This window comes from Cibotium barometz, chromosome 59, assembly GCF_041138505.1.
Source record: "Cibotium barometz isolate CiBa-2024 chromosome 59, ASM4113850v1, whole genome shotgun sequence".
In the NCBI taxonomy this organism is placed as follows: domain Eukaryota; kingdom Viridiplantae; phylum Streptophyta; class Polypodiopsida; order Cyatheales; family Cibotiaceae; genus Cibotium; species Cibotium barometz.
The window spans coordinates 1702501-1723172 of record NC_141104.1 but is presented as its reverse complement, the minus strand read 5'-3'; the positions used below and the strand labels follow the sequence as shown (position 1 = coordinate 1723172).

Sequence of the window (20672 nt, the reverse complement as noted above, 5' to 3'; positions counted from 1 at the left end):
AGTGTACTTAATTCCCCAATAATTACGAAGGATAATAATTTTTATTGGAATTTGTCCGTATGAGTCTTTATGGCTGTAATAATTGGTCCATACTATATTAGGTATACCTACCTCCAAGCTTATGTCTACAACTTCATGTGTCCAAATTCACATCTACAAGTTGACGTGTTTAGATTCATGTCTTTTTGCATTTGACGGGGATTGTGGGCTTACGTCCCTTGGTTTGGCTTGGTTTTTAGTGGTTTTTGTGCTTTTTGGAGTTGATAGGATGAGATTAAGGGTCTTAATCCTAGTTAATGGTTGTGATACAACTAATCTAATAAAGTGTTTTTTGATGGTTTAGCATGCTTCTAATCTACCAATTCCAACAATATATGAACAAATTATAATTATGAAAAATATGAAATGCATGAACAAAAAATGACAATCCCACTCTAATTTAACCTAATGGAGCTCAATGCTCATGTTTTTAGAATGGATTCCACTTCTAATCACATTGTTAAGCTAATTCTAGGATTAAAGCAATGAAATCTAAGCCTCTTAGGCTCCCATTTCATGCAAATCACCAAAGAACCAAGGTTTTGCCCTACCAATCCACTTTAAAAATAGGAGGAGGCCATGCATGATGAAATTCTAGTTCACATATACTTTTCATGCCATCTTGAAAAGTAGCCTACCACTAGGGGAGGATTATTTAAAATTGAGCGGCCTAGGACCAAGCAAGGTCCTAGGCCGAGCAGGACCGAGTAGGGTTGAGTACTTCTTGAAAGAAAAACAAATTGTAACAAAAATAGATCAAGATGACATCTTCTAATGTAGCCAAGAGTTAGTAACTATAGCATGCATGCATACACAGGACCAAATTTGCACATACAAACGTGCATGCACACTTAAAGATAAGCATGTGTAAGTGTGAGTATACACACTCACATGTATGCATATATATGTATGCATGCATTTTATATACTTCCACATATATGATTCTATGTACTTACATATATATTTAAGTGTGTGGGTACATTTAAACAAACACATATAAGTTTGAGGCATTGGCAAGCACATCTTTCAAATTTAATAATATGACCCCATCGTGCTCATTCAGGCTAAAGAACATGATTTATAACACACAGTGTCAGATGACACCATAAAAAATGATTAGATTTAGAGAGGATGTCTATGAGAGTTATATCCATATCTAAATGAATTACTTGCTTGTTTATAGTGAAATTCAGTAACCCTTCTAGGGTTAATCAAAGTGCATACAAACCTGATGTGCCCTCTTACCATTAAAATTAATTTAAATATCGATCAATCTGGATATATGAAGAATTTCCCTAATTTTCCTTATCCTCTCACACACAGGGTGGTTACCATCAAGCAGTCCTCTCACACCAAGTCAAGATTGCTACCATAGTCACCGCCTTCCAAAGGTAAGATCACAACTTTCTTTAAGCAGAGGTGTTTGTTTTCAGTTGGCCATGAGGGGGAAGGGGGAAGGGAAGATCCCTGGAGAGAGAAATGGATAGGCTTGACTCAAAAAGAGGCTCTGCAAGATGGTGAAAAGGCAGTGGGGGTACGACCTCCTATGATGCTTTCCATGAGAAGCGGCAGTGGCCAAAGAGTTCTTCCCATGCAAGCGATTTCATCCCCTGGCCATGCTATGCTTTTGTAGGCAGCCCCATTTTTGTTGGAGTTATGCGCTTCCTCGAGACAGGAAGGTCATTTGTCTTCCAATTGATCCCCTGTGATAGTGGGCGCCCTTGAGGATAACGTTGAGATGTACGGATGCATTTACAGCCACCCCTGTATCAGAACTGATTCAAAATCCTGACTGCATAAGCCACGCCTCGCAGGATTCCACCACCCTCTCTTCTCCACGTGCAAGGGTGAGGGCCATGTTGCCAACGGCCATGACTATGACCAAGCCTGTCTGCGCTAGTAGCTCAAGGTTGTCTCACAACAAACACTTCAACGTGAAGCTACCTCTACACCTGCACAATCAAGCACGTTAGGGATCCTGGCCTATTCATGGCCCTTGGCAATCACATGGGAGGGGGTTGTGACATCAAGATCCCCCTTTCTCCACTCATGATGAACATGTATGATGTGCCCAGGCAGGGGGTCGTGATGTCACAAGCCTTTAGCCATGTGATAATGGCGTAACGAGGTTGTCAAAATGGGCAGCGGAAATAAGACAAAGTACTGAGAGAGCAGAAGTACAGACCACAGTCAATGGCTCTTTCTGTTTTTTATTTTTGTGAATTTTAAAAAAAGAAGAAAACAAAACAACAACCTGTTCGTTCACGTTGATGCTTCCAATGATGCAAATATCAAAATTAACAAGAAAAAACAGTGAAGCTTTATCCTAAGACCATTCCACCACACACATACACCACATCACAACTAATTTCTTACGATTTCTTACTACCACACAAATCTTATCCATTTATTTTCTACACAATTCCCAGAATGCAAGGGCAATCATGAACTTTTATGGAATGGGAGTTGAAACTGGGCTGTCGGCTTGTTCTATACTCCTACAAAACTAAGAATGGACAGAAAAAATGGAGAGAATCCTAACACGGGCGGCACTGGCTCTCACTCCTTAATGTGTAATATGGTATAGACAGGAGATGACTGCTAACACCTCCTCTCAGCTCCTGGATGTGGAACCAACCCCAGTGAGCCGGAGTGCTGAGACGGAGAATCTGCTGAGGTAGAGGCTTTGTGAAGAGGTCCGCCGCATTGTCCTCCGTCGAACAAAAGATAAGCTTGATGTCACCAGCCAAGATCTTCTCACGAACAAAGTGATATTGTATCTCTATGTGCTTGGTCCGGGCATGGAAGATCGAGTTCCGAGCGATAGATGTACATCTCTGGTTATCGCATTGGATGATGACCGTGGGTTCCCTTTTGTGGAAATCCAATCTTGCCAAGTAATCTCCGCAGCCACACCATCTCGCAAGCAGCACCACCTCGCAAAAGCAGCCCGATACTCTGCCTTAGTAGAAGACAAGGCAATAGTTGGCTACCTCTTGCTGCTCCAAGAAATAACTCTTGAGCCAAGGGTAAAGCCGTAGCCTGAAGTAGATCTCCTCGTGTCTGGATCTCCTCCCCAATCAGAGTCACTCCAACGGTCAACCTCGGAGATTGATTCGGTCCTTCATTCCCTCTCCAGTCTTATAAAAGAGGCCAAGATCCTTTATACCCTGCAGATAATGCAAGATCCGCAATCGTGCGTCCCAATGAGTCTTCAAAGGTGTCTGCATAAATGAGCTCAACAGCCCCACTAGAAAGCTCAAGTCCAATTTGGTGTTCAGCAACCAAATCAATGAACCAATAAGCTTCCGATACAAGGAGGCAACCTGCTTACAAGGATTATGTACTGTAAGTTTGGTATTCGGGTCCATCGGAGATGAATAGGCTTGTGGTTCTCCATTTCCCAAAGGCCTCTAGCAACTCATGAACATATCGCTGCAGAGAAACAAAGAACCCTCTTTGGGTCTGCCAAATCTCCAATCCCAAAAAGAAATGGAGTGAGCCTAAATCCGTCATCTCAAACTCCTTGGACAAGGCAGCCTTCGTCATAGCTATGTGCTCCACATGACCGCCAGTGAGAATAAGATTATCCACATAGAGGATAATCAAAGTGACCATATCGTGTTCCCGAAAGAGGTACAAGTTCGGATCTGCAACAACTGATCTGTAGAAACCCTTTCTAAGACAGAAAGAATCAATCTTTTGGTTCCAAGCCCTGGGAGCCTGTTTAAGACCATACAAGGCCTTTTGTAACCTGTAAACCATACCTTTCATCTTGGAACCTCAAAGCCTGGAGGTTGCTCAACATACACTTCCTCTTGCAAGTCACCATTCAGGAATGCAGATTTCACATCCATTTGAGAAGAGGCAAGGGCAAGAATTGTTCGAATCGTGGTCATCTTAGCTGTCGGTACAAAAGTGTCCTCATAGTCGATGCCAGGCCATTGAGCATAGCCCTTAGCCACAAGTCTAGCCTTGTGCTTGTCCACCGACCTATCAGACGTATACTTGGTATTGTAGGCCCGCTTGACACTAATGACTGACCGTTTTGACGGCCTTGGAACAAACTCCCAAGTTTTATTCTTCTCTATGGCTTCAAGTTCCACTTGCATGGCTTTCCTCCAAGTCTCTTGGGAAAGAGCTTCCTTAACTGAAGTAGGCTCTTCGTCCCGAATGGTACGAGACATCAATGCATATGCAAAAGCTCATTTGATTGACTTTTATCACAAACTCTTCGTGATCTTCGAGGTCCATCCTCTATGGTCCACTCGGAGGGATACTCCGTAACACTTGACTCCCGAATGGTGTCCAACAACCACTTTGGTACGCGAACAGAACGCGGAGCATCCTACTGATGCTGTGGCTCATCTCCAAGCTCGACTACAACCTCATTCCGCTCTGGGTCATATAGCCTGTAGCCTTTGGAAAGAGAGTTATATCCCACAAAAACAAGCTTTTGGGACTTTGAGTCAAGCTTCCCCCTCTGCTTCTTGGGTATGTGAATATAGGCGTCACTCCCAAAAACACGGAAATGGGAGACATTTGGTTTCCTGTCAAAATAAGCCTCAAATGGAGTCATCTTAGGTACTGAAGTCCTTGGAGATTGGTTGAGGGTATGGACAGCTGTAGCCACAGCCTCTCCCCAAAGCGGACGAGGAAGATCACGAGATGGTCCTGTTTTTCCGTTCAACTACTCCATTCTTCGAAGGCGACCCTGTATTGGCCAACTCCCGCTTGATGCCATGCTCTGCACAAAACCGCACAAGAGCATTAGAAGAAAACTCCCCTCCTTTGTCAGCCAGAACAGTCTTCACCTGCAATCTAGACTCCTTTTCCACCATAACATGCTAATCCTTGAACCAAGCAAAGGCTTGGTCCTTCTGTGAGAGAAAATAAACCCATGTGAACTTGCTACAATCACCCACAAGCATCATGAAATACAAAGAGCCTCCCAAAGATGGGGTCTGCATAGGTCCACAAGTTAGTGTGTAACAACTCCAATGGTTTCGAAGCCCGCTAAGTAGCCTGCTTCGGAAAAGACACCATGTGCTGCTTTCCATGGATACAAGAATTGCAATGTTCCTGCTTGTTGCCAACATCCGGCAAGCCATCCACTATCTGGTCCCGGAAAGCTTGCCGCAGCGCATCCACCTTCAAGTGGCCAAATTAGAAATGCCACAAATCACTGAGCTGAGTACCTGTAAGAGAAGAGAGTGCGGAGGGTTTGTAAATCCCATTCTCTCCTCCATCTTCCCAAACAACCTGGCCTGTTGCTTTGTCTTGGAGAGCAACAAAATGCTTATCAAACTCCACCTGCATGCCAGTCTTGCAAACCTCATGCAAAACTGACAAAAGGTGAAAACCAAGAGATGGAACATAAAGAACCCGAGAGGAATGCTTCCCCCCTCTACCATCAGGAATGTGTCAGAATACGCAGCGGAGATGATGACCAAATCTGGGAACACGAGCAAAACCCAGTGCAGAAAATCACAGCACGAGAGAGAGAGATAGAGGCATGTAACTCTGCTCTATATACACAAGAAGATCCCGAGTATAATACAAAATGGAATGGGGGCCATGGGGCCATTTTATATGGCCCCAAATACCCAGTTGGCCTGTGCTAAAGGTAGCCGACTGGCCCTTAACCTCCACGACCAGCAAATACAGCCAGTCGGCCAGCTGTCAGCAGTCGGCCATCACAGATATGGAGTCGTGGACCAGTACCATCAGTCGGCCAGCACATGGGCCCTCCTGCCAACCCTGGGAAGCCACCCAAGCCATAGAAAAAATAGGGAAAAATTGGAGAAAAATACAGAGAGTGGGAAAAAATGAGAAAACACCTCATAAGGGCGGGCACACCCACAACACAGGCCCTGGTGTATAAAAATAGATAGGAGATGACTGCTAACACCCCCTCTCAGCTCGTGTCTGTAAAACCAACCACAGGGAGCTGGGGTGCCGCCTGAGCAAATTCTGAGATAGCGACTTCGTGAAGAGGTCCACCGTACTGTCCTCCATCGAACAAAACTCTAGCAAGATGTCATCAGCAACGATCTGTTCACGAACAAAGTGCCTCTGGATGACCATGGGTTCCTCCAGTGGAAGCCCAATCCTGCAATGCAACCTCTATAACCTCACCACCTCACGAGCAGCATCACAAGCAGCCCGGTACTCTGTCTCTGTTCTCGACAAGGCAAAAGATGACTGTCTCTTACTGCTCCAAAAAATTGCTCCTGGGCCTGAAGTAGATCTCCTCGTGTCCGGATCTCCTCCCCAAACTGAGTCACTCCAACCGTGGAGTTGGACTCCATCCAACAATCCCCCTCCTGTGTACAAGAGTCCATGATCCTTCGCATGCCGCAGAAACCACAGGAAACGCAATCCTGCCTCCCAAAGAGTCATCCGCAGCCATGAGCTCAACTGCCTCATCAGGAAGCTCCCATCCAATCTGGTGTCCATCAACCAGATCAATGAACCATTTTGCTTCTGAGTCAAAGAGGCATCACACTGCTCACAAGGATCAAAACCTGTTACGGTGCAAAAACAAGTCCTGGAAACCTGTTGAAGATCACGCAAGGCCTTCTGAACCTGTCAACCACCCCCTCTGAATCCGGAACCACAAAACCTGGAGTATGCACCTCCTTCTGCAAGTAATCAACTGCCACTTGCCTGGCTTTCCGAAAGGTCCCCGTGGAAAGAACATCCTCATCTACAGGAGGTTCTTTGTCCCGAATACTATGAGACATCAGAGCATAAGTTACCTGTTCAGTTTCCTCTAACTGACGAACACAAGAACTACCAACATCAGTACTGGAGAGTTCCTGCCAACTGCTGCCATCTACTGGCAAGCTATCCACCATCTGGTCCCGGAAAGCCTGCACCTGTAGCGTATCCACACTTAAGTGGCCATTACCAAACTGCCACTCATCACAAACTTGAGTACCTGGTAGAGAGAGTGCTGAAAGCTTGTAAACTCCATTCTCCACTCCGCCTTCCCAAACCACTTGGCCTGTTGCTTTGTCCCGGAGAGCAACAAAATGCTCATCAAACTCCACCCATACACTAGTCTTGCAAACCTGATGCACTGACAACAGATGAAAACCAAGTGACGGAACATACAACACTTGGGAGGAATGCTTCCCCCCTTGCCATCGGGAACTATCTCCATCCTGCCCTCACTGTGAACTGGGATAGTGGATGTATCCCCAGTAAGAATGTGACCAGAAAGCCTGCAGAGATCCTGTAAACCAGAACGGGAAGGAGTCATGTGCTTGGAAGCACCACTATCTAGAATCCACTCCCGAGTATCCGTTGCGGAGAGTCCTCCAATCTCCTCCCTGCCTGAAGAAAATGAAACATCGGTGTCCACCACCTCCTGGTGCACAAAAGCCGGAGTCTTCATGATTGCTGCTGAGGAATCTTCACCCTTCTCGGTCTTCCGCTTGGGACACTGCCTCCAATAGTGGCCTTTCTCGCCACAATCATTACAGGTCCTCTCTGCCTTTAGTTTCTCGCGGTCAGTAACGGACTTCTTCTCAGAAGACTTCTCTGACGAAGCCTTCCCTTTGCCCGTGTTACGGCCTTTCGACCGTTGGCCAGTTAAGGCCTCCGAACCTCCACCCTGAGGAGGATTCGTGAATCGTTCCTCCAGGTCCAGGACCATGGGCACAAGCTCCTCCCACGTGATGGTGCTGAGCCTGCCACTGGTAATCAAAGACGAGTAAAATGCTGAGTACTGAGAGGGCAAGTGTGACAGCAATGTTATGGCCATGTCCTGTGACGATATCTCCTTCCTAGCTTGAAGAACTTCCTGCTGAAGAGCCTGCAACTTGTTAATATGCTCCCGCATCGTCGACGACTTTGCAGGGCTCATAACCCGCATCTGTACTTCCAAGGAAATCCTCTTCATGGGCGATACCCTGTTGTAAAGGGAGGCCAAATGCTGCCATATACCTCTGGCCAGCGTCATATGCTTTACATGATTGATTACCTGCGGTGTGCAATTGAGAAAGATAAATGAACGGACCCTGGCGTTGACACGATCCCACATCTGTGTCTGAGCCTCCCGGTCCTTTCGGATCGACAGTAACTCCCCTTCCTCTACTTCCGGCCGTGGAACCCCAACAACGACGAAATCAGCGAGGTCGTAAGACTCCAGAACAGATTCCATCATAACCTTCCATATGCCCTAGTTGTTCCCGTCCAACCGACGGTCCACCGGGAACGTGGGGAGTGTCGGGATCTTCACATGCCTCTCGGCCATCTCAAACAGATCTGCCATTGCGGGGATGTACTCTGAAAAGGGTGGGTGGGTGGGAACAAAGAAGAACTAACACTTGTAAGTGGCTGTCCAGCAAATCAGCCCGCCGTCCTCTTGCTTCTCCTCTTCCCGAACAGTCCCAAACAGTCCACCAATCAGCAACACAACAGTCCCCCTCTTGCTCACACAAATCCCAAGAACTATCTAGAGCCTAGGCTCTGATACCATGTCAGAATACGCAGCGGAGATGATGACCAGATCTGGGAACACGAGCAAAACACAGTGCAGAAGATCACAGCACAAGAGAGAGAGAGAGAGAGGCGTGTAACTCTGCTCTATATACACAAGAAGATCCCGAGTATGATACAAAATGGAATGGGGGCCATGGGGCCATTTTATATGGCCCCAAATACCCAGTCGGCGTGTGCTAAAGGCAGCCGACTGGCCCTGAACCTCCACGACCAGCCAATACAGCCAGTCGACCAGCTGTCAGCAGTCGGCCATCACAAATATGGAGTCGTGGACCAGTACCATCAGTCGGCCAGCACATGGGCCCTCCTGCCAACCCTGGGAAGCCACCCAAGCCATAGAAAAAATAGGGAAAAATGGGGGAAAAATACGGAGAGTGGGGAAAAATAAGAAAACACCTCATAAGGGCGGGCACACCCACAACACAGGCCCTGGTGTATAAAAATAGACAGGAGATGACTTCTAACAGAATGATCTCCAACCTGCCCTCATTGTGAATCAAGATAGTGGATTTGTCACCAATAAAGATGTGACCTGTTTGTCTTCGAAGATCCTGTAACAACTCTCCAGATGGAGTCATGTGCCTGGAAGCATCACTGTCTAGAATCCACTCCTGAGTATCCCCAATGGTGAGACAAACCGCATCCCTGCTCGAAGAAGATGAAGCGTCGGTGTCCATAATCTCCAAGTGCACAAAAGCTGGAATCTTTGCGGGGCTGCAGTTGAGGAATCAACACCTTTCTCAGTGCTCCGTTGAGGACATTTCCTCCAATAATGACCCTTCTGGCCAGAATTTGTTATAGGTTTGCTTGGCCTTCAAAGCATCACGCTCTGAATTGGGCTTCTTCTTAGACAACTTCACTGGTGAAGACTTCCATTTGCCCTTGTTGTTGTTGTCCCCTTTCGACCGCTGGCCAGTCAAAGCCTTAGAACCTCCACCCTCTGGAGCATTCAAAAACTGCTCTTCCTGGTCCAAAACCATTGGCACACGCTCCTCCCATGTAATGGTGCTGAGCCTCCAATTGGTGATTAAAGAAGAATAGAAAGCTGAGTATTGAGGGGATAGATGAGATAGCAAAGTGATGGTCATATCTTCTAAAGATATCTCCTTCCCAGCTTGAAGAACCTCTTGCTGAAGAGCCTGGAGTTTGTTGATGTGCTCTCGCATTGTCGAAGGCTTTGCAGGATTCATCACTCGCATCTGCACTTCCAAGGAAATTCTCTTCATGGGCGATACCCTATTGTACAAAGAAGCAAGTGCTGCCAAATCCCTTGAGCCAGCGTCATGTGTTTGATGTGATTGATCACTTGAGGTGTGCAATTAAGGAAGATGAAAGAACAAACACGGGCATTGACATGATCCCATAACTATGCCTGAGCCTCTCGCTCTTTCCTAGTAGATAGTGAAAGCTCCTCCTCCTCCAACTTTGGCCTTGGAACTCCAACCACAATGAAATCAGCCAAATCATAAGACTCCAGGACAGACTCCATCATTACCTTCCAGATGCCATAGTCGTTCCCGTCCAACTGTCGGTCCACCGGGAACATCGGGAGGGTGGGGATCATCTCAAGCAAATCTGCCATCTCGGGGGTTTACTTGGTCTTGTGAAGGGAGGGTAGGTGGGGAAAAAAATGAAGAAGAGGCTGCAAATAAATGCAAAGTGGCTGTCCAGCAGTGATGCCGCCTTCTACCTCCTTCTCCACATCCCGGACAGCCCAACAATACTCCAATCAGCACCAAAACACAGCAGTCCCGAATGCTCTCACTGTCTTAGAATCTTCAAGCCATCTGGGGCTCTGCTACCATGTCAAAATGGGCAGCATAGATGAGACAAAGTACTGAGAGCGAAAGTACAGAAATGAAAGAGAGGAGAAGGTGGTATAATCTCTACTATATACACCATAAACCGGTACAATGGTGTGTGGGGGGGCTGAGTGCTATATATACTACCAAGGGTTGTTGGTTGACCAGTATAAAACAAGCTGACAGCCCATGAAAATGCCCACAATTGGGAAAGGTCCAGTTGGCCAGCATCACACCTGGTCGGCCAGCAAAAGGCTGGTTGGCTAGGACTCAGTGGGCACATCCTAGTCGGCCAGCAAAACTACAGCCGACAATAGAAAAGAGATGCCTCCCCACGGGTCCTACAAAACTGGGAATGGACAGAAAAAATGGGAGAAAATCCTGACACAGGTGGGCACACCCACAGCACTGGCCCTCACTCCCTAATGTGTAGTATGGTAAAGACAGGAGATGACTGCTCACAGAGGTGTTGTGGAACTCGCCCGTTGCTTATGAGCAGGAGTGAAAAGAGGGGCTCATGGAGGGATGAAACTTAAAAATGGTACGGCCTCTATTACTAGTCTTAAGTAACTATGTCCATGTACTTTTCCTATTTGTCAAATACAAGGAACTTAACGAGGGGAATCTGATCCTTCCTGTGTGGAATAGGTAACAACAAGAAAAAGAAGTTAAACTTGAGGGGAACTACTATAGTCCATTGACCCAAGACATGCTGGCCCAAGTCCATAAGAAGAAACAAGAGAAAAAGAGCAAAGAAATGATGAAAAAACAAGCTTGAGAGGAAGCAAAAGAGTACATAATGAAAACAAAGATGCGCTTCCATGGAAAAACTTTAAACACAAATATAGCTGCTCTCATCACCCTTGAAGATGATGACTCGGATATTAACCTACAAGGATAAAAGTTAAAGTGGTTGTTGCAGGTAGCGATACCTGAAGCATTGCCTTGATAGATACAACCTTGAGGATGATGACTTGGACATTAAGCTACAAGGATAGAAATTAAGTGGCTGTTGCAAGTAATACCTCAAGCATTACCTTGCAAGTGTAAGTCACACTTGCTCTGGGTAGATCTAAAATGGACCCAACTAAAGCCAGAGCCCATAGATTTCATTCTTCTTAGAAGGTTCTAGCAGGTAATGTGGATTTAATTTATGTCAACACACAGGATCAGGTGGCTGATATCTTCATGAAGGCATAGAGAAGCTTCGCAGGTTTAGAAGCTTACTTAGAGTGCAGGTTATGGAGTTGAGCTCGAGGGGGAGCTTTGAGATATCAATCTCAACTAGTGTATGGATATGGATGACATGCTAGGATGACACCTCCTTACTTATGTCATTAGCGTGGGTTGGTGAGTTTATGGTTTATATGTTGCCAGTGGTTCACAAGTTGTGTGACAACTACTTTGGTTTACTAGAGTTATGGCATAGTTATAGTGCTAGGTCACGTATAGTTATAGTGCCAGCTCATATAGTCGAGTTCACACTATGGACCATGCATATTTTAGTTTACTAGAGTTATGGCATATTTTAGTTTACTAGAGTTATGGCATAATTATAGCAGACAACTATGGACAGTCCATAGCACTCCTACATCAGCTCGGGACATGTCGCTCAACATCATCATCTTCCTCCTGTCTGGCTCGTAAAGCAAGTCGACCAGCCCTCAAAGGCTGTTTTCAGCAGTCGACCAGCCCTCAGTAGCCACATAAGAAAGCGACTAGCAGTTGTGCACAAGCCTGCAAACCTCCGGTCGGAAGGAAAACTGTCTCGAAGCTCACGACCAGCTCTTCCTCCCTGTTTTTAACCTCTGTCCAGCCTCTATTCAAGCTGTAAATCAGCCGCCCATGCAGTGGAGAACATGCAGCAAGAGTTGGCCAGCTTCTCCCGTGCATCCGGTGAACTTCAGTCGGATGGCTGTAGAAACTTGCCAACAAGCGGACAAACAGCCGACCAGCCCTCATGCACTCCTGAAAAGCATGCACCCCCCTCAATTTGGAGTTTTTGTTAATATTGGAGGTTCCCCTGCTGAAAATAGCCCACGTGTGCTTTTCTGGTCCAAAGAGGGGTGCCTACGTGAGGGGAGTCGTAATAATGTCCAGTGCCCGGTCTTTGGCCGTCACGTGTATTAAATAAGTCTTGCTCAATGTGTACTCACTTATAAGTTGTCCGGTCACTTATAAGTGAGTGTGAACCTGCATCCATAATTATTAACATGTGAACTCATAAAGCTGTAAATTGAGTTTTTGGAAATACTTACCACCTGCAAAACACATGTAGACCACCTGTTAGTCCCAAACAGGTGTGCAGGTGCGTCCTCAAAGGTGGCTGGCCTAAACATACGCACCTCCCATTGGATTTGCATGTCCAGGCCATACAAAAACTGCCCTTTCTTGTCCGAATCGGATAAGCCTAATTGCAGACACAAGGTCGAAATTTTATTGGCAAACTGAAGGACTGGTTGCGCGTTCTGACGCGCTCCCCTGAACTCGTCTTCGAGTCGCTCAAGGTAGTGGGGCGGTAGAAACCGCTGCTTAAGGTTGCGGACGAACTCGTCCCACACATAAGCTGCCATACCTGCTCTGGTGTGGGCATGAGCCCAGTGAGTCCACCAAGGAATGGCCTCACCTTCCAAGTACCAACTAGCTAAGATCACTTTGTCAGTACCTGTTTTCCTAACTGCGGCAAAGTAAGCTTCAAATTGATGTAACCATGAATAAAGAGTTGTGGGATCGAGTTTACCATTATACTTACTGAAATTCATTTTCTCGGGAAAATGATTCGAGGGCGCCGCCGGTGTCAATTTGGCGTCCAAAGCTCTGAGGTAACGCTCGTGTTCCACGCGTTGCATGGCGTCGTCTTCTCGTTGTCGAATCTCCAATGCACGCATCTGCATCTCAAGCAAGGAGCTTGGTTGCGGCTGTGACCCAGCGAGAGAGTCCCTGTTTGACGAGGATCTGGTATCTGGGATACGGAAGGAGAGGGAGAAGGAGATGGAAAACGCGACGCTGGGGAGCGAGAACGCTCCTCCAGAGCCAAGATCAGCGCCTTCTGCTCATCCAACTTGGTTGTCTGGTCTGCGATTGCTCGCATCATCTGCTGGAACATGTCTGTGACACTCAAGCCGGGTGCCCTAGCTGGGCTGCCTGGTGCACTCTGGTCCCATGGTTCTAGTTCTCTCTCGTCGCCGAATCTCGCCATAGCGGGAAAATGCAATTCCTTTCCGGAACGCAATCTGACCATCCACTATCTGTGTGGGAGACTTCCGGAGGCTTCCGGAGGCTAAAAGCCAACCGTCCTTCGAGGGACAGGAGTCACCCCGAAAGGGGTAGTCCACCGGTGTCTAAAAACCAACCACACGAGCGAAAAAAATTCTCTGGTTTTCTTTGCTGAATCTTTGACTTGAAGTAGGCTCTGATACCACTGTAATATGCGGAAGCTTCGGAGAAGGATCGGTACTTCAAAACTCAGAAATCAGCACTCTTTTTGCGACGGAATTAACGCACAAACTGAAAGGAGATGTGCAGAAAAATAGAGAGAGAAGGGGAAGATGGAGAGGACACAGTATTGGGTCCCAATTACCCTCTGTAGGGCCCCCACCACGGATGGTGTATTTGCTTTATTAGAATGATGTAAATCTGAAAACAAATACAGAAAACTTGACCTTTTCTTGGCTGGGAAATCCTGCCCTTGACCTTCAGAAGTCCACCCCTTTGCTTGGCAATCTCCTTGGCTTGACTGGCCCTTGATTGGCTTGAGCACTTGGTGAAAACTGAGATGAATGCTGGGATTATGGCCTCCACTATTAATACTCCTCTTGAGGAGCAGTCAGCCAGCTGAAAAAACAAGCTATGTCCCACGACTGGTGAAATTCAGCAACAAATGCTGAATTAAATCCCAAAAAATACTACCTTTTTTCCCTAACAGGCTGAAAGTGATGCGCTTGCTTCTGATTGGCTGGACACCACTTTTGTCCACAATCCCAAGGCTGGGCAGCCTGTATGGGCTGCCCCATACATGCCCTACAGCCATACAAAGGCTGTAATCTCCTGGGGATTGCCTTATCTGTGCCCTAGGGCTGTCCTACAGCCCCTCCATGGCTGGTGGGTTCAGCCTGGGCCTTTCTGGCCCTCATGGGGGTGGTTCTTACCATTCCCATGCCCACACTCAGATCCGGGGTAGTCCTATGGGCTGGCCCCTTGTCCTAAACATAATCTACTCAGTGATCTGGCATCCGGTACCATACCAGATACACAGAACCACTGACATCATTCTAGAGGGAGACTCACAGCGCGGACTGGCACTGTTTCATGTGCAGGACAGTGCACACCTGACCTTGGACTCATGTGCAGGACAATGCACACCTGACCTCGGACGACTGAGATGGATCCCTGGCTGACTCGTCCCGGACTGGGCTCACATGGGACCAGTTCACCATCCCAGGTCCTAGGTCCTGCACCTTCTTGTACAGAAATGTCTACGTGGCATCCAAGTGCGGGATGCACGTGACAACATACTCATCTGCTGTAAAGATTTTATCTTTTGTTCGTAAGATAGGTGGAAGCACCACCTTGCCATAGACTATCTCAAATGGAGCCTTATTAGTTGAAGAATGCACTGTGTTATTGTATGCAAATTCAACCAATGGCAAATACTTTTCCCAATTTGACTTCTGCTCAGATACATAATATTTGAGCAATTCAAGCACAGCTGAATTTGCTATTTCACTTTGACCATCCGTCTGAGGATGATAGGCTGATGAAAATCTCAACTTTGTGCCCATATTATCAAACAATGCCCCCCAAAATAAATTGGTAGTCCGAGGATCTCTATCCCCCACAATAGACTTGGGCATGCCATGATGTTTAAAAATCTGAGCTAAAAACAACTTTGCTATGTGCTCTGGCTTGATTGTTTTCCTCACAGGAATAAAGCGTGCCTGTTTGCTAAAATGATCTATAATAGTCCATATAGCATCATTTCCATGTGCCGATTTCGGTAGATCCATAATGAAATCCATAGCAATGCTTTCCCATGGTTCTTGTGGAATGGGTAAGGGCTGACGCAAACTAGGTGTCTTGTGTCTGTCAAACTTGACTTTCTGACACACTATGCACTCGCGCACATAAGCTTCAATATCCGTGCGTAGAGTTGGCCAAAAGAAATATCTTTCCAAAGCTTGTGTGGTAGCCAGAATACCACAGTGACCAGCATATGGCGGAGCATGACACTCTTCCATAACCTTTTGGCGTAATTCACGCACTACACAAATACGATTCTGCATCATCAAAAACCCATCTCTAATCGAATAAGATGGGACAGCAGTACCATGATTCAAATCAGCCCAAATAAGCTGAAAATCTGTGTCCAAAGCATACATATCTGGCATCCCTGATAAGTCCTGGTGGTAGGCGGTAGTTACGACATGCAATTGTGGTCTGCGTGACAAAGCATCCGCCACCAAATTCTTCTTGCCGGAGTATGCAAAATCTGAAAATGAAACATGGACAAGAAGTTTGTCCACCTTAGATGCTTTTCCGAGAGTTTAGGTTGTGTAAGAAAGTGCTGTAAACTCTGGCCTCTTTCTCATAAACTTGCAAATACAATTCCGCATGTTGCAAGCGGCGGCTTTCAAAAGCCACTGCATGTCCCTCTTGGTTTTAAACAGCCCGCCGCCAAGCAATCTCCACATGCATCGCACTCGACCACAAAAGGCCTATGCAAATCTCCACATGCATCGCACTCGACCACAAAAGGCCTATGCAAATCTGGAGTAATAAGAACTGGCGCTGATATGATGGCATCCTTTAACTTCTTGTGAAAAGCTGTCTTTTCGGGTTCCGACCAACGGAATGCTACTTTCTTCTTCGTTAGATCATGTAACGGTGAAGCTAAGAAAGCAAAGTGTCGAATGAATCGACGATAGTACGAGCATAAACCAATAAAGCTCCTAACTTGATGCACATTTTGCAATTCTGGCCAATCCTTGATTGCTTGAATCTTTGTGGGATCCATGCGTACTCCATCCTTGGAAACAATATGTCCTAAATAGTGAATTTCTGACAAGAAGAATTCACTTTTCTTCCCATTGATGAAAAGCTTATGTTTCCTTAGCTCTTCAAAAACAATGGCAAGATGTTCTTTATGTTTAGCCTCACTCTTTGAGAAAATGATAATATCATCAAAGAAAGTTCCTGTGAACTTGCGGTGAGGTCTAAAAATTCTGTCCATCATTCTATTGAAAGTGGTGGGAGCATTCGTAAGTCCAAATGGCACAACCAAATACTCGTATAATCCAAATGATGTTCGAAAAGCCGTTTTGTGCACATCTTGAGGTACCACTCGAATTTGATGGTAACCACTCTTAAGATCAATGCGACTGAAACAAGCAGCTCCCTCAAGTTTATCAAGAATATCATCGATTCGGGGAATCGAAAACCTGTTCTTGATAGTAATCTTGTTAAGGGCCCTATAATCAACACACATTCTATATGTTCCATCCTTTTTCTGCACAAGTAAAACTGGAGAACAATAAGGTGAAGAACTTGGCCTTATCAACCCCTTCTTAAGTAAATCATTTACTTGAGTCATGATTTCCTCCTGTTAGGCAGCACTCACCCTATAAGGAGGTCGGTTGAATCGGCAAAACAATCAGCATATTCACTTAAGAAATCAATCTTATCTTGATCTACAGGAGCTACAACATCATGCTCAACATTATCACGTACAAAGACCAAGTAAGAACAAGATGATTTCTTTATTGCCTTTGAAATAGATATATGGCTTACAACGGGTGTGGTACTCCCAGTAGTACCCGCATCAATACAAACTTCCCTACCCCTATGAGTAAACATAACTTTCTTTTCTTTGTGCAAAATCTTGGGATCCAAACGGTAATGCCAAGGCATCCCAAGTAACACATCACATCTTGTAAGTGGTGCCATCAGGAAGTCTTCATGATCCAGATATCCCTGAATCTGTATGCGAAGCTTCCCAATGATGGGAGTGACCTTAACTTCCTTGCCCTCAAAGGCAGCATCTGCATGAAAGTCCATGCCCAATTCCTCAGGCTTTAACCCAAGAGCAGCAGCCATCTGTATGGATATGAAGTAGTCTGTTGAGGCATTATCAAAAAGGAATAAAGCTGTTTGGTCCTTTAACTTGCCCCAAGCTTTGCATAAAATCCTGCTCTTTGGTTCATGTGCAGTGTTACCCTGAACATCGGGTATAACATTCACACTTGGTTTGGAATCCTGCACATTATTCTTTTGAGATTCTGGGGGCATTGAGCTTTCATGTGATCTTTGCTCCCACATGAGAAACACTTCCCCTCTCTCATGCAATCAAAGATATACTGTCTGGACAGCTTAGGATCATCCTTTTTACCCCCCGGCTTCTTTTCTGAGCCCCCTTTAGCATCCTTGGACTCATGAGACATAAACTTAGGTGGCTGTCCACCCTTTTTCTGCTTATTTCCAGTATGAGCTGAATTCTTGTCTTTCAGATGCTCCCTTGCCATGCAACTCCTCAGAAATAGTTGCTAAGTGTATGAGCTCCTGTAAAGTGTTGTGGGGGTACACTGCAAGGCTGTTTTGAATGATTCGTTGCAGCCCTGACTCAAACTTTCTTTTCTTCTCGTCCTCACTAATTGTCATGAAAGGTGTGACCTTGAGATAAGAAGAAACGGATTCGCCTTCATCCTGTGTTAGCCAATCCCATTCCTTTCGTACATCCTTCTCAAAGTGAGGAGAAAGGAACTGGTCATAAAATTGCTCTTTGAAAGCACTGAGTGACGAGTCCACCTCCTAGAGTTTTGAGGACGCTGGGGCTTCCCCTCAGTGCCCTGAACAATATCCCACAAACCCCTGTGGATGAACCAGATCCGCATTTGAAGCTTCCAATGGGCATAGTTGGGTCCTTTCAACTTGTCATCCTTGTTCGTACAGGGGGGAGTGGTTATCCACAGCAACAAAGAAAACAAATCTCAGCTCTCCAAGAAGACTCCTCTCAAGTGCTGTCCAACGAAGCGAGGCATTGGAACAGTCAGCCCCCTCTCAGACCTGAGAGAGACAGAGGCTGGACAACAGCAAAACAATACAAGAGACCACCTGGAACCTCCTACTGGAAGGGTAGAGACTTGTGGAGGAAGGAGGAGATGTAGTGCCACTTGTTTGGCAACACCACATGCAAGAAGCACACCACAACTGATGTGGAAGCAGCAGACACAGCCACAACTCCAAGAACCTGCCTGTGTAGGACAAAACGCAGCTTGTAAGGCTGGCCAACAGCAAGGAGAGGACTGGCTGGACCAGAAAACTTCACAGCTTGCCTTTGTAGAAGAAAACGCAGCCAAGAAGGTTGGCCGACAGAAAACAGAAGGCTGGCTGTACCAGAAAATGCAGCAATGTGGTGAAACGCAGCCACTGTTTTCACTGATCAGCAGCTGGGAGAAGCTATGGAAGAAAACGCAAGGCACAGTTGAAGACGGTGAGCAGTTTGTAGAAGGATGGGGCAGCCTGAACCTAAGCAAATGATACCATGATGCAGAATGCACATGTGGAAGGATAAACTGAACAAGAGAGAGAGTAGAGAGAGCTTGTGGACAAGATCACCTTTTACAATAGCAAGAAGCTTTACAATGGCAGTTAGCCAGCAAGATAGTGATGAACTTGTGCAAGGGAATGAACTGTTAAAGTGAGATATGGGAGGCCTCCTTATATAGTGCAAATGTGACTTGGCTGACTGCTCCTAGAACAGGCCGACTGGTCCACGACCTACTACACTAGAAGAATTACATAAAATACCCAAAAATAGGGTTTGCCCAAATACACTGAGATGCACCAAATTCTATCAGTCATGTAGAAGGCTAGAGGTCACCCTATTGGGTAGACCAAGGCCTTGACAGATGTACAGACATTCTAGTCACCTTTTTGTACCACAGAATAAAGAAAACCCTGACACCAACTCTCCTATTGGGTAGACCAAGGCCTTGACAGATGTACAGACATTCTAGTCACCTTTACCATAGAATAAAGAAAACCCTGACACCAACTCTCTCTCTTCTTCTCTCTCCTTTGTCTTAATCATATTTAATCAACGTCTTGTTCTTAATCAAGCTTAGAGCTATGGATCTGTACAGGAAGGCTTCCGTGCATGCAACAGAAGACTCATGATTGTATGCATTACAAGAGTTTGAACTATTTGGGGTACTACTCAATCTCAACCCTAAAGATCTCACACAACTATGATAATTTCTCTTCTAGCTGCCTTTACCCATGCTTACTCCTTTGAAGTACATTCGACCTATATAAATCCCCATACAAGTAAATGGAGTTGCTTGTGCTTGAAATTTTTACATGACTGGTGCTGATTAAAGAGTTGATATCTCACCGCTCATAATGTTGATGGTGATGATCTTTTTTGTAGGTAGAATAATCACACAAGGGGCTACAACTTTATTGAAGAAAGTATCATGAAATTCTTCACCATTTGGCTGCAAGCATAGCTTTAGGTGCCATACAGCTCTTCTAAAAACGAGGGTGATTTGCCGATAACTTTTGATCCACGGGAATTAATCCGTGAGACTGTGTGAGTGTTACCTACATATTAGGGGATGTGTTGGGACCTTTTTGATCAACCATAGTGCTGGTCCCATGACCATGGTGCTGGTGTTTAACCAATCAGCTAGTTGGTCCCCGTGGGCCGTGGCTAATGTGCTTGTTTCACCTGACCACTGCACTTGTTTCACTTGACCCCACTGCACTTGTTTCAGTAAGCTAGCTGGTGCATAATCCATTCAAACTTTGACACCAAGGACAAGGGGACCCGCCAAGAGGCAACATCTAGTTCATAGACTACCACACCCCAAGTGAGCCCACCTGCCTACCAACTTCAAGCCTTGTAAGAAACTCTTCGATGCTCCATCTGCCTACAACTTCAAGCCTTGCAAGAAGCTCTTCTAAGGATAATTTAACTTGTAGGCAAAGTATAATCAGTACAAGGTTGCTCACCCAAATCTTTTAATCTCCAAAGGCACCAAGTGGCTAGAACTTCTAAGCCATGTTGTAGACATCGCCAAGAGCATGATGACATGCTAGTACAAGGAGATTAAGGCCAAGGACAAGCAATCAGAACTTCAATTGAGGCCAAGATAGAGCCTCAAAGAATTTCTCCACGAGGCCAAAGATCAAGAGGCCAACAATCGGCCCAAAGTTGAACACATTAACAAAGAGGTAGAGGCATAGTCACAAAAAAATGTGTTTCGTCCATTTGAAACCTCAAAACCTCTACAATACAACAGTTTCGCTCAAATTTCAGGTTTT

The 20672-nt window shown here is 45.9% G+C and overlaps 1 long non-coding RNA gene across 1 annotated transcript in view; it reads left to right on the top strand.

Moving 5' to 3' along the window:
- The first annotated feature begins 1270 nt into the window (after positions 1 to 1270).
- Positions 1271 to 20672, top strand: part of LOC147605363 (uncharacterized) — a 25902-nt gene continuing 6500 nt past the window's right edge. The window contains exon 1 of the long non-coding RNA XR_015265167.1: positions 1271 to 1430. This is a non-coding gene — a long non-coding RNA (uncharacterized LOC147605363). The remainder of the gene's footprint in view (positions 1431 to 20672) is intronic.